General features: G+C 39.8%; 1 protein-coding gene across 1 annotated transcript in view; it reads right to left on the bottom strand.

The window, feature by feature from the left end:
• The window catches only part of LOC107553873 (voltage-dependent calcium channel subunit alpha-2/delta-3-like), a 91,287-nt gene that overhangs the window by 49,767 nt on the left and 28,796 nt on the right, over positions 1 to 12,724 (bottom strand). The gene's annotated exons all lie outside the window — the stretch shown is intronic.

The raw sequence follows: 12,724 nt of genomic DNA, 5'->3' as shown, positions 1-12,724 counted from the left end.
ACTGAAGCCTAACATGAACATAATTCAAGCCAATTCAAGCTATTTTCCTTTCTGGTGATATATCCTCCATGTCGCCAAAAACAGCATGGAGTGCTTCAGTCCATTTTGGACTTTAGGGCCTTGGTTAGTACACTGTTGACATCTCCATTCAAGATAATCACTCAGATCCAGTGTTAATTTTGACAAGCATTTTTTTATTTAGTCTTAGTCTTTATCTTGAGACGAAATTCTTAATAGACTTAGTCACATTTTAGTCATTTTTTTCTTTACAAATTTTAGTCTAGTTTTAGTCGACGAAAAGTCATTGCATTTTTGTCAACTTTTAATCATTACTTTTAGACATTACTTTTAGTCAAACTGCAGTTACCAACATTTATTTTGGTAGCTATTTTATATGTAGTCTTCAAACAAAAATAGTCATTAATTCTTCTCTCTTTAGACCAAATCAATTAAGCTTAGGAGAAATCTGAATCATGGATTGAATTTAGAAAAACTTGAATAAATTATGACAATTTTCATTTTTGGGTGAACTATCCCTTTAACAGTAATGAAAAGGTAGCAGCTTATAAAAATTATTATTGTTCATATATAATATACATAATTTATAATTTTTGAAAAAGAAGCAGAATAAGACAATAAGACAAATATGAAAGAGATATAAATTAAACAAATTTTTCAGTTACAGTAGGTTTACTTAACATATTTATTTAACGTCTATTGTTAATTAACATTAATGACACGGATAGGTACTTAATTAGAAATGCTGTCCCTTTAAGACGGCAGGCATTCATGTAATTCCTCAAATAACATTATAGTCCCGTCTCGTCTTGTTAACAAAGACCAGGCATAAATTTCATCATAGTTTGTATCATCAGATATTAGTTTTAGCACATCAACATCTAGTCTTATTCACAGAAATAATGTTTGTTAAGGAATATTTTTTGTCGTCATCTTCATTGACGAAATTAACACTGCTCAGATCACAAAAAAACGTTCAACACCAAATTTTGTCTTTGGACGGACTCATCTTAGAGAACCTGAAAAATGTTAATATCTTATGTTAGAAGGTACAACATTTCAGTTCAAGGTTCAGTTCCCTTCGGCCTGTCCTTAGCTTCCTGTACTTTCACCAGATGCACACATGCTGCTCTAGCTCCGCTGAGGCTGAGCAGTGTTTACATTCTAAATTATTTGGATAATTTATCCAATATTTTTCAATTAAGCTGGTGTGTAATGAAAGAGATCAGCCTGTTACACATTTGGACTGCCTGGCACTTCAGAATTCTAAAGAATGAAACCCAACTAACCATGAACACTTGTATGACAGCACCATAGCTCTGCCACTGTTAATATTTTACAAGATGTTGGGCTTAATGAACGTTATGGCATCATCACCCTTTCAGGGCTGTTGTGCAGCAGACCCCTCTTTATTTGCATTTGTGCATTTGACGCTCTTTAATGTGACGTTCGCTGTTACACCTCAGTTAAAGAGGCACGTGACTAGATCATGTTTTCCTCTTTGCTACAAGTTATAAGAAAAAAATAAACATGAACAAACATCAGATGGTGTTGAAAGAAAAAGAACAACTTATTGAAATGAATTGTCTCTTAATTGCTCACAGTGTTTCAACTGTGTTTCATATTAGACACGCTCCAGCCTCCAACTCAACAATGATTTTAAGAATCACCTGAAGTCTCATCTTCTTTCCTTAGCGTTTGAGCCAGTAGAGAGTTGAGGTATTGTTTTAGTTGCCCTGTTTGTGTGTTATGGTGTGGAACTGTGTTGATTTTGTACAACACTTTGGTCAATGCTCTGTTGTATTAAAATGTGCTATATAAACTAACTAACTGCAGAAATATGTCAGTAAATGTAGATGTCATGTAACATCACATTTACTTCAGAAAAGACTTTCATTGTACACAACGTTGATAGTCAGCTAGAAAAATAACTCCAGAGAAGAGAATTTTGACATATGTGCAATATATTACATTCATTATATTTTACTTAACCTGTCATCTTCATTTTTTAATGTATGTTTGAATAAATCTGTCATGAGAATATACGGGAAGACTTCAGATTTGAAAACAGACTTCTTAGGAAATGTTTACTCAATGAAATCATGGCACAGTGACTTCAGTTGCTTTGATGTTTTGAGTAGGGGCGTTGTAATGGTTTTTGGGTCCCCTCCCCCTGTATAGCATATTGATGTGGGCCCCACTTAAATCACATTCTGGGGCCGGGGGGTGTCCCCCTTGGTAGAAATCACATTCAGGTGGGGGTTACATTGGGCCTCCTCTCTATTCAGGACCCTTGGAATCATCCTAGTCAGGGCAAGGAAAGTTTATTTAAATAGCACATTTCATACTCAAAGGTAATTCAAAGTGTTGAAAAATGATTTAAAATTAAATGAAACAGTTAAGAATAAAAAAAATGAAGATACATTAAAATACAATTCAGTAATTTGGACGTAGCCTTATTCGTAGCCAATTCCTTACAATATTGTAATTCAGGCACTAGGTAGATTTTAACCTGTTAACCTGCACCTGGACGCCAGCGCACTGAACAGTCTTTGTTTGCATGTGTCAATGTTTAGGAATAGATTAAATGAAAAGGGACTAAATTAATTCATCCAGATTTAAATTCGTACCAGATTCATCGTAACGTCACAAACGCATCCACTGCTGTAAATCCCGGTTTAGTTAGAAAGGTAAGGGTCCACTGAACAACATCCCATAGAGCACTTTTAGTCCAATGAAACAATAATGTTGTAATATGGATGGATATTCCTTGGTTTATGTATCATTTATTCGGGGAGAGTTATTGTTTGTATCCGTTATGGAATAACTTGCACTCAAAAAACTGCATCTTTGTAGTAAGAAGCAACATGGTTTTGTAGCATACAGTGTCACAAACAGAATGAGACCAAATAGAATTTAGAATTTAAATGAACACTTCCTAACCCAGGATAACTCAAACCACCAGTTACACACAAAACAAATCAACACAAAGTAAAAGAATCGTGCCATTCAAAGCTATAGCTGAGAAAACATAATTTATATATTGTTCACTTACAACAAAATAATTTTCAAACACAATTATCAACACAAAACAAATATCAACCAATTCTCACTTTAACCAGAGTTCTTTGATGTGGTATCAAACTATTAGTTCATGGGGGAGAAAGTTTGTTTTCAACAAAAAATTTAAATAAAAATTCTCGCCAGAAAATGTGTTCGTTCGTGGCAGGAACCCGAACAGGCAATGCTCCACTCAACAACCAGGCCACGCTCTGCAGTCAGCGCCAGGAAGATCCAATAGTGCAGCAAGTAATTCCTTTGTTTGACGAAATTAATCCTCTAATGCAATCGACTCAACTAGTGTGACTCACTCGGAGGCGGCGGCAGTGGCAGCGCTAAAGGTAAGCAGTACTCTACACCACACGTACTACTTCCTCTTTCGTTCTTACCGTCGGCCTCCCCGTATGTAAATATATAGTTTAGTCATGAAACTCTAGATGGTGCAGGCTGATGGGTCGTTAACGTAACTGATATTCAGAGAGTTAAACGATTTGGCACAAGCTGATTGGTTCATGCTGCATATGCAGCCAATGAGCTTACTGCCTTGCATTTATATGGCTGGCTAGCATTCACTAGAGATTCCTGCAGGGTGCTTTTAGAGTTTCTCTGAAACTCAACAGCTAAGATACGTAAACGATCTTCACTCGAAATCTCCAATGCTTTTAATATCTTCTGTGGGCATTCATTCCTTCATTAACCGTGAACGTATCACTTTCAGATTCACACCTCACTAATGGGGTTGGTTTGCAGTTGGCGTTTCACTGTTGGTCACAGTTTTAAGTCAAGGTGAAGCCGTATAACTGTCTTTCATAAACGTCATACAGTCAACAGCCTTACCTACTTAACCATAACAACTTAATGAGCAGCAGAAAATAATATACCCACTCATACGTGTACTCGTGCCGCATTGCAATGCACTCAGAAAAGGGAGCGCTCATTCTTAAAGGGGCCACATCGCTATTTCACTCGTTACCTTGGTTCAGTGATAGTGAAGAGTTTATAATGATTTATAATGAAGGGATAGTTTATGAAGTTGATAGTTATGTTTAGTGATAGTTTAAAGATAATCATGAATTTGTTTAAAATAAAAAGCTTGTTCTGACTGTTTGTATAGTCATTTAATTTGAGTTTATTTTATTGGTTGAGACGCATCATGTGACTTAGGTTAGAGGTCATGGCAGCCATCTTAGATTTCACTTCACAACAGCAGGGATGCAGCAGTAGATTTCTCCCTGATAAAAGCTATATACTTGTTATTTCATGCCAGAGGCCATCGTCTGTAAGTTTAATTGTTTATTGAATTTCATCTATTAAAAATAAGAAGATTGTTGCTCTCGCTCACATATTAACGCTAGATTGTATTTCCTTTCTTAAAAATTACTTTTACTCATACTTTATACTTAATGTATGTTTTGTGTTTGCATTATAGTTTCACAAAAAACGATGTTGTGTAACTGAAGATTTAAAGTAAAACACTGGAAAATAACTCCTTCAGTTTCGACTTTTTCTTCAGCCCTCATCCTGTTTAACTATCTGTCGAGGTGCAACTTACTTGCAGCAGGGACAGAATAGTGAAAAGACGCAGCCTCTTCCATTCAGAAAGAGGATGGAATCTCTGCAATTAAGCAACAAAGTCTGCTCTCACGTGAAGTCTCTTCTCATATCTTATTCTTCTGCATTGTTTCAGTCTGCATACGAGAGATACGATTTATGCATCACATGTCATGGAGAGTGAGAGAAAATCAGAGACTGAGAATATATTGGAAACTAGATCTGTTGTTCCACGTTCAACAACATCATCTAAAAGGTCTAGTAGGACATTGGCGAGCATGGCTGCAGAAAAAGCACGAGCTAGAGCTGAAGCTGAGCGTACACGTGCATATTATGTCAAGAAAGAAACTGAATTGAAAATTGAGAAAGTTCGTATGGAAGGCAGTCTTACTGCGTTAGAACACGAAAAAGAGGCTGCTGCTGCTATGGCTGAGGTGAGAATACTGGAAGAGGCTATAGAGAGCTTGGAGGGAGGCAGTTGTCATTCAGATAGCCAAATTACTCCTCCTATAGACCCTGTTCAATGCACTAGTGATTATGTGGAGCAGCACTCAAGTCACTCCTTTACAGTTCCTCCTGAGGAAGCAAGTTTAGCTACCACACATGTTGAATTCGTAAACCGTTATGAAAATGAAAACAGATTATTACCAGAAAGCTCTCTAGGGTGTCCTCAGGTGTGATTCAGTCTCGAAGCCAAATGCTGTCAAGATTGAAAAACCTCAGTTTGCCACATACAGCCCAAATAATTACTGCCCCCTTGCACAGACTTACCATGCCACCACTCCTGTTCAGTCACCTTTCCAAGAAGAAGCTGAAATTAGTGATTTAGCAAGGTTTCTTGCCCGTCGTGAGCTCATTCATTCCGGGCTCATAAAATTCGATGACCACCCAGAAAATTACTGGGCTTGGAAGTCGTCCTTTTTTAAATGCCACCAGTGGGCTCAAACTTACTTCCAGCGAACAGCTGGATCTTCTGATTAAGTGGCTGGGCAGTAAGTCATCAGAATACGTGAGACGCATTAGGTCAGTGAATATAAGGTATCCTGATGTTGGGCTTTAAATGGCTTGGGACCGTTTAGAGGAGATGTATGGATCCCCTGAGGTGGTTGAGAAAGCACTTTTTGACAAGATTGAGAAATTCCCAAAAATCAGTAAACAAGATCCTATGAAATTACAAGAGCTTGGAGACCTGCTATGTGAGATTCAGTCGGCTAAAGCGGAAGGTTACTTGTCAGGACTTTCATACTTGGACACATCCAGAGGAGTCAATCCAATTGTGGAGAAGCTCCCTTACAACCTACAAGAAAAATGGATTTATCAAGGTTCGGAGTAAAAAAGGAAGTACAACGTTACCTTCCCTCCATTCTCTTTTCTTACTGACTTTGTCTGTCAGGACGCACGTGCTCGAAATTATCCAAGTTTTAGTATTGGTACATCCATAATAAAACAGATGGAAGCAGAGTCTTTGGTTAAAAAGCAAATGCAAAGAAGGATCCCTGTGTCTACCCATAAAACGGGCATGGCATCATCAGCGGGATTTCCTCCTACAAGAAGTTCTGATAATGAGCCTATTGATGTAGAAAAGCAGTGTCCTATACATAAAAACAAACCTCATCCTCTGAGACGTTGCCGTGGGTTCAGAGCAAAGACTCTAGAAGAGAGGCAAACACTGCTTAGATAAAACAGTGTGTGTTATAGGTGCTGTGCTTCCACCTTTCACTTGGCAAAGAACTGCAAAGCAGTAATTAAATGCAATGAATGTGAGATTGATAAGCATGTGTCCGCGCTTCATCCTGGTCCTCCTCCATGGGCCATTAAAGACCCCTCATCAGATCATGGCGGGGAGGATGATAAAGGCTCTTCTGCTAATGTCACTTTGCAATGCACAGAGATTTGTGGAGACAGTCCAATACCCAAATTATGCTCTAAGATATGTCTGATAAGAGTATATCCTGAGGGCTTTCCAGAGACTATGGTGAAGATGTATGCGGTGCTCGATGAGCAAAGTAACAGATCTTTAGCTAGATCTGAGTTTTTGACATATTCAAAGTAAAAGGAACAGAGCATCCATACACTCTTCGAACCTGTGCTGGAGTGATGGAAACTTCTGGAAGAAGAGCCACTGGGTTTCAAGCCGTATCTATGGATGGAAAGGTACGTGTGTCACTCCCAACACTTATCGAGTGTAATTACATGCCTGATGACCATTCTGAGATTCCATCTCCCACCATTGCACATCAGTTTCCCCATCTGAAGTCTATCGCTCATGAAATACCTGAGATTGATCCATGCGCTCAAATATTGCTACTCTTAGGGAGAGACATTATACAAGTCCACAAAGCAAGGAAACAGCTCAATGGTCCGAACAAGGCACCATTCGCCCAAAAACTCGATTTCGGTTGGGTGATAGTTGGAAATGTTTGCTTTGGTTCAGCACACAAACCTAACACAGTTGATGTGTTCCGCACAAACATACTTCACAATGGACGCCCAAGCCTTTGTGAGCCATGTCCTAATCAGATACAGGTGAAAGAGAAGCTAAGCAATAAAGATCATGCTGTCTCTTCTCAAGGCTGTCATTTGTATTCAACCACTTGTACTGAGGACTTGCTGGGCAACGATATCTTTAAACGGACACAAGATGATGAAAAGATAGCCCATTCCATTGAAGATCGAGCGTTCATGGAACTGATGGACAAGGAAATGTTCATTGATAGCTCTAACAGCTGGGTGGCACCTCTTCCTTTTCGAGTTCCACACCAACGGCTGCCCTACAATAGGGACCATAGTATGAAACGTCTCCTGTCACTCTGTCAGACACTGAAGAGAAAGCCTCAAATGCAAGAACATTTCGTTACGTTCATGCAAAGGATTTTTGATGCAGGTCATGCGGAACTAGCTCCACCTGTAAAAGAAAATGAGGAAGTGTGGTACCTGCCTATATTCGGTGTCTATCACCCTCGTAAGCCGGGACAGATTAGAGTCGTTTTTGACTCTAGTGCCCAGTACAAAGGTCTTGCGCTGAATCAAGTGCTTCTCTCCGGACCCGACCTGAATAATTCCTTACTGGGTGTTTTGCTGCATTTTCGAAAAGAGGCGGTAGCGTTTACTGCTGACATCGAGCAGATGTTCCATAGCTTTGTGGTGAGAGCGGATCATCGCAACTTTCTCCGCTTCTTATGATTTGAGGACAATGACCCTTCTAAAGATGTCAAAGAATATAGAATGAAGGTCCATGTTTTTGGGAATAGTCCCTCTCCTGCTGTTGGAATCTATGGACTTCATCGTGCAGCTCAACATGGGGAACTTGAGTTTGGAAAAGATGCAAGGGCCTTCGTAGAGCTTGACTTCTATGTGGATGATGGCCTAAAATCAGTGCCCACGGCTGAGCAAGCAGTTGATCTGTTGAAAAGAACTCAGGAGATGTTGGCAAGTTCCAATCTGAGGCTACATAAGATAGCATCCAACAGTCCTGCTGTAATGAATGCCTTTCCAGTACAGGATCATGTGAAAGACCTCAAGGATCTGGATTTGGAAAAGGATACTCCACCTATTCAGAGGAGCCTTGGTCTGAGCTGGAATTTTAAAGCCGACACTTTCACTTTCTGTGTTGATGCGGAAGAGAAGCCTTTCACACGTAGAGGTGTCTTAGCAACTGTCAACAGTGTATTTGACCCTCTTGGGCTAGCAGCACCTGTTACGATCCAGGGAAAGTTCCTTCTTCGTGATTTGACAGTTGAAACAAAAGATTGGGATGCCCCTCTACCTACAGACAGGGAAGCTGAATGGGAGATTTGGAAACACTCTTTGCAGGATCTAGCTCAGTTTGAAATGCCCAGAGTGTACTCAAAGTTTACTCTGTCTTTGGCACAAAGGACAGAAATTCATGTTTTTTCGGATGCTTCCACAAAGGCAATTGCAGCTGTAGCCTACCTGAGAGTGATAGATGAAGATGGCTCATGTGATGTAGGGTTTGTCTTAGGAAAAGCTAAGCTTGCCCCGCTGTCTGCTTACACCATACCTAGATTAGAGCTAGGAGCAGCAGTTCTGGCAGTAGAAGTGGTGGAACTCATTCAAAATGAGTTAGACATTCACCCAAATGCTGTAGAATTCAATTCCGACAGTGAAGTGGTGTTGGGGTATATTCATAACGAAACCAGACGGTTTTATGTATATGTGAGTAATAGAGTTCAGCGGATCAGGAAATCGACGAGGCCAGAACAGTGGCATTATGTTCCCACAAGTCAAAATCCTGCCGATCAAGTGACACGTTCAGTACCTGCCTCAAGATTTGAAAGACTCCACATGGATTTCTGGGCCTGCCTTTCTTACTCATTCTGATTCAGAGTGTCTTGAAGACAATCAGACACACATCCTAATTGACCTTGATTCAGATGTGGAAGTGCGTACTAACCGTACCGATCTGACACCCTATGACTTTCCTGTTTGTCTTGGCTCACATCGCTTTGAGCGCTTTTCGACCTGGAAATGTCTCAGACGAACTATATCCAACTTAATCCACATTATACATTCATTCAGACCCAAAACTGAGATAGTGAGTGCCTGTAAAAAATGGCACCTTTGTGACAAAACACTCACAGAGGAACTTTCACAGGCAGAAGTTGTAATAGTACAATGTGTTCAACGAGAGAGCTACCCTGTTGAGTTTGCTTGTCTTTCTGTAGGAAAGGATATTCCAAAGATGAGTGGACTGAGAACTCTAAACCCCTTCATTGATCAGGATGGGCTTCTGAGGGTAGGTGGCAGACTCAAGCATGCTCCAATTGAACAAAGAGAAAAGCATCCATTATCATTCCTGGGAAAAGTCACATAGCCCTTCTGATCACGAGACATTTTCATGAACGGGTCAGACACCAAGGCCACCTGTTTACGGAAGGCGCTATAAGGAATGCAGGATTCTGGATAATTGGGGCAAAGAAACGCATCCATAGTGTGATTCATAAATGCATCATCTGTCAGAAACTTAGAGGAAGACCTCTGGAACAGAAGATGGCAGATCTTCCTTCGGATCGACTTGCCACGGATCCACCATTCACTTATGTCGGCCTTGACGTCTTTGGGCCCTGAATGGTTGCTTCTCGATGCACACGAGGGGGACTGGCAAACAGCAAAAGATGGGTACTCATTTTTACCTGTTTGAGTATTCGAGCAGTGCACTTTGAGTTAATAGATTCTCTTGATGCCTCCACCTTTATCAACGCCCTCCGACTCATTTTTGCCATAAGGGGTCATAACTTCAGGAACTACTTGAGTGAGGAAGGATGTTGTTGGATCTTTAATCCTCCTCATGCATCCCATATGGGAGGTGCCTGGGAGCGTCTAATCGGAGTTGCACATCACATATTAGACTCCATGCTGCTTCAAAACAGTCACTCTTATCTCACTCACGATATGTTAGCTACATTCTTGGCAGAAGTTTCTGCAATTATGAATGCAAGACCTCTTGCACCTATCTCAACTGACCCAAACTAACCCGGTCTGTTGACTCCAGCCACCCTTTTGACTCAAAAGGTTGGTGTGCTCTCTCCTCCTCCAGGGGACATTGAAAAGGAACTTTGCCGCCAGAAATGGAAACAAGTTCAACAACTTGCTGACACCTTCTGGGAAAGGTGGAGACGTGAGTACTTGGTCAGTCTACAGAGTCGCCGCAAATGGCATATCAACCGGCCTAACATCAAGGAAGGAGATATAGTTCTAATGAAGGAACCTCAAGTCAAGAGAAATGACTGACCAATAGCTCTTGTCACTAAGGTATTCCCAGGCAGTGATGATAAGGTCAGGAAAATTGAAATCAAGGTTACAAAGGATGGGAATTGTAGAACGTATCTGAGGCCTGTGTCCCAAGTGATTCTTCTTCTGTCACCAGGAGAACAGAAGGACTGATATTCTAAAGAACTGTTGTACTGGTAATAGTGGTATTTCTAAAATACCAGGCGGGGAGTGTTCTGACTGTTTGTATAGTCATTTAATTTGAGTTTATTTTATTGGTTGAGACGCATAATGTGACTTAGGTTAGAGGTCATGGCAGCCATCTTAGATTTCACTTCACAACAGCAGGGATGCAGCAGTAGATTTCTCCCTGATAAAAGCTATATACTTGTTATTTCATGCCAGAGGCCATCGTCTGTAAGTTTAATTGTTTTTTTGAATTTCATCTGTTAAAAATAAGAAGATTGTTGCTCTCGCTCACATATTAACGCTAGATTGTATTTCCTTTCTTAAAAATCACAGAACAGCTTTCAACATTAACACAAAAGGAACACACTGATCATAACAACTCAGGAAGGAGATTGTCAATTTTAGGGCAAGTAATCAAGATTAAATGGTCAAAGAGATGACCGCATGACCATCACATGATAGTAACTATAGTCACAAGCTCTTTGGAATTGACTTCCCCCACCTCACGACAAAGAACAGACTTTCAGAGATTCCTTACAGACCTCTTAATCTCTGGTCTTCATACATTCACAGAATGGCACGGAAACTGCCTAGTTTGTTTTATTTTCCGTTGAGAGTTTCGTGTTCTGAGTTAAGCCTAACGCCGCATGAGTGCTGTCTACCCTTCAACTGCAGACCACAGCTCCGCGTCGCCAGCCAACGCCCAATCACTGGCTTCCCAAGACTGAACCTCCAGCCAATCAGCAACCTCGGGAAACCCCTTTCAGCAGACAAGGAAGGGAACCCCCGACACAGAAACGCAAGTACTCCAGAGAGCTGAACTGGTGCATTTAATCTCAATTTTAACCTCATTGAGGAATTCAGTGCGAGGGTTAATTAAGTGATTGATGGTTGTTCAGATCTATACAATGGCACATATTGCTGTAACTTGGGATTTCACATTTTCATTCTCTTAAACTAATTATTTTCCTCACTTTCTCTCTTTCTGCAACTTGTGTGTGAATGCGTGTGTTAGATTAGTTTATATGTCTTAGATTTATCCAATAAAGCCTTATTTATATGGAAAAGAGAAGTATCTCGTGTTTTGTGCTCACAAGTTAATGTCTTAAACTGCCGATCTTGTTACTATGCTAATTAATAGTGTTTTCACTATATTTTGGATATAGATATCCATTGCAGAATTGATGTCATACGGCTCGTTCACTGAATCGCTTGCTGTCTCAGTGATCAGCCGTAAAACAGTGATTCTGTCCAAATCCCCTTACATATTAATGGTGGAGTTCCCTTTAAAATCTTAAATGATTCCCTTTGAGCTAAATTATTGACCTGTTTCCCTTACAACAATTAAACTTACAGACGATGGCCTCTGGCATGAAATAACAAGTATATAGCTTTTATCAGGGAGAAATCTACTGCTGCATCCCTGCTATTGTGAAGTGAAATCTAAGATGGCTGCCATGACCTCTAACCTAAGTCACATGATGCATCTCAACCAATAAAATAAACTCAAATTAAATGACTATACAAACAGTCAGAACAAAGATACTACTAATAAAGAATTTCCAATCAGTAGCCCATGTACAATGTAGCTAATATTAGGAAACTCTTAAACTGGGATTTACTATTTGTGTATTCAGTTGGGCTTGCAGCAATTATAGTACTTTCATGGAGTGTAGCAGCATTATCATTGAATTCAGATTTTGTTATTAGCGAATTGTTAATAGCAGTATGCATAGCAAATCAAGTCAAATTATTACTGTTGTTTATAGCAGCAGCAGCAGAAAGTATCTGGTTGCATGACATTTCAGTGATAACACATGGGGTAAGTAACTCTTTAAAATTGAAATAGGCTTTTATTTCTTCATTTATTTAACATGACATACAGAGATTTTGTGAATTTTTCAAAGCAAAATAGGCATTATTTGTTTGCATTTCATTGTTTAATAAAGACTCTTAGTAATTCTAAGTACCTTCGTGCAGCTGTAGTAGCAGTATGCATAGTTATTCAGATAGCAATTTTTAGCTAATTTAATAGCAGCAGAATGGCATAGCAAATTCAGATGTTTACATTCACATTTATTCATTTTGCAGACTCTTTTATCCAAAGCAACATACAATTCCTGAAGTTTCAGTGACTAAAAATGGATGGTATGTGAACTCCTCAAGCGAATAGGCA

Source organism: Sinocyclocheilus grahami, unplaced genomic scaffold (assembly GCF_001515645.1).
Source record: "Sinocyclocheilus grahami isolate Dianchi unplaced genomic scaffold, SAMN03320097.WGS_v1.1 scaffold484.1, whole genome shotgun sequence".
Classification (NCBI taxonomy): Eukaryota; Metazoa; Chordata; class Actinopteri; order Cypriniformes; family Cyprinidae; genus Sinocyclocheilus; species Sinocyclocheilus grahami.
The sequence above is the reverse complement of the archived record's forward strand: the minus strand, read 5'-3'. Positions and strand labels throughout refer to the sequence as shown.